Source organism: Mercenaria mercenaria, chromosome 11 (assembly GCF_021730395.1).
Source record: "Mercenaria mercenaria strain notata chromosome 11, MADL_Memer_1, whole genome shotgun sequence".
NCBI classification, from domain to species: Eukaryota; Metazoa; Mollusca; class Bivalvia; order Venerida; family Veneridae; genus Mercenaria; species Mercenaria mercenaria.
Window position 1 is genome coordinate 26,910,872 of NC_069371.1, and position 2,414 is coordinate 26,913,285.

Here is a 2,414-nt window from a genome sequence, read left to right on the forward strand (position 1 = left end):
TGTGTTGAGGAATGGCAAAAGAAATGTATTCGGCAAAAAGTTAAGGATGTTACTAAGAAGCAAATAATTTTCACTAGTCAAAATCAATTTAACAGAAAATGAATGCTTTTTGGGGGGAGAGAGAGAGAGAGAGAGAGAGAGGGATAGAGAGAGCGGGGGGTGACCGGATGAGGGTACAAAACTTCACATGTTGATTATAAATATTGATGGAAAATTAAAAATGTAAAAAACAAATTGGGTGGGGGATGATCGGGGTGGTGGGCATGAGTGGGGTGGGGGAACGGTACAACTTTGCATGTTGATAAATATTCATGGAATGTTTGAAAAGAAGTTAAAATAAGAAGAAGAAGAAGAAGAAGAATATTTTATTGACTTAAACTGTACACAGTTTCTCGTCATACATATATACATATTACAATAAACATAGCTTAACAATAAGGTCATAGTTACTGTAAAATAAATCAATAATTAACAGATCTATAGATCTATAATTATACCAGTAGTTTGTTCACAAGTTATATACTGAGCTGTGAGGGTGGTTTTCTTCAAATTATAGCAATAATATTAACACATTTTGTCAATCATGGTACTCTTACTTTTATAACGACTATATCTAACTATCTATCTAGCAAAATGTTACCAAAGTAGATGCTCGATTTCCAGTCTACAGTAGACAGGCTGCTCGAAAAAAACAATATATACTGGTTTTCTCATGGCGCGGCTCATATAAAACATTTTTTTTTTTTTTTTTTTTTTTTTTTTCAGAATAAACCCGTAGTAAATTTTACCATATTTGGAACAGTCTACATCGCCAGTCAATACACTATATCGTAAATCGAGTCATTCAATTTGATAACGGTTACATAGTGACACCTCCAAATAAGGAAATCCGATATCACGGTTCGTACATATTCGGGCATGCGTAGTCAGTGTGTAAACCAAGCTTGCAACAGCTGAAAAACTGGGACATGTGTTTTGGATATATTAACCTCAAATATCCGGCTGTATAATTGTAACAGGTAAATGATTTGAGTTTAATTCTTTTGACTGATAAATGTAGTATATGTTTACTAGGGTGTTATAAGCTGACATTTGCTTGACATATAAAAAATGCAGTTTTATAAACTGGTCATACCACGTCACGTGTTTCAGTGCTTTCACAATGTTTCTGCCAGATTTAATGAATTGAGGTATCAAATTGTACTTAAATTGCGTATTCTATATCCAGAAATGATAATTTCATGATTCTTTGTTGCAGCATCATTGTTAAAGGTATAACTGACACAGTGGCACGCACGGGGATTGTAGGAATATGTGATATTGTACAGCATCGAAAAACAGCAACAACAACAACAAGTCTTGATATGCAGAGAAAATAAGGTACTGCAGTACACATATTTTGTCGTAGTTAGATATGATCTAGTATGCGTATTTACTGATACAAAGTGATTGACTTTTTACTATACTGTACTTGATATAGACATGATCAATGTTTTATATTGACAATAAGTGAACAAATTTTAACTTAAGATCAGCATTCTACAAAACAACTAGGCTAACTCTTAAGCTTCCTATGTAACTCTATAGGTAGTGAATTCACCAAAGTATTTTACATATATACATGTATACAAATATTTTACAAATAGCTCATAAGCCCAATAGGTAGTAGAATCTGCCTTAGTAGTTTACAGATATAAAAGTAGTTTAATAAACTAATTTAAATTTGTACAAGATGGAACACAATGCAATATATACAGCTAACCATAATTGTTTAATCTAGCATTTCGCATAGCGAAGGCTTCATACACATACCGACTAAGATTTGTAAGGGTTTTATGGTTTTTTGTTTCCATTAACATATTGAATTTATAAACACTAGGGTGTCTGTAAAAGTATGGTTTGATATAGAGTCTTCTCAATTGGTGATATGCCTCACAGATTAATACAAAATGAAATTCATCTTCAATGTCTATTTTATTACAGATTCTGCAATGGCGCTGTTGTCTGTCGTTTCTATTCTGAGAATATCTGTCAGTTTCAACACGAAGTTTATGAGATGCAAGCCTTAATCGCGCCAAAGCAACACAATATTTGCTGGGTAATACACTTAAATAACATTCAAATTCAATGAAAGGAATGAAAAAAAAAATTTTTTTTTTGGGCGGGGGGGTGGAGAGATGGGACCAAGGCAAGGTGGTAACCAGGTGTGGGTACACAACTTCACACTTTTATAATAAATGTTTTATGGAAAAGAATGAAAGAAGTTTAATGAAATTCTACCAGCTAGTTACTTATAAATGGCTGCGGACGTAGATTTTTCATTAAATCAAGGGCAATCACTCTAAGAAAAATTGACCAATCCAAAAAAGAAATGGACGGGCATCATCGATGTATGTTGGTTCATATTTCAAGTT

The 2,414-nt window shown here is 33.2% G+C and overlaps 1 long non-coding RNA gene across 1 annotated transcript; it reads left to right on the forward strand.

Annotated features, from left to right (window-relative positions):
• The first annotated feature begins 746 nt into the window (after window positions 1–746).
• Window positions 747–2,139, forward strand: LOC128546861 (uncharacterized). Its single transcript, XR_008366191.1, has 3 exons — window positions 747–1,019; window positions 1,259–1,380; window positions 1,984–2,139. It is a non-coding gene; the product is annotated as an uncharacterized LOC128546861 (long non-coding RNA).
• The last annotated feature ends 275 nt before the right edge of the window (window positions 2,140–2,414 follow it).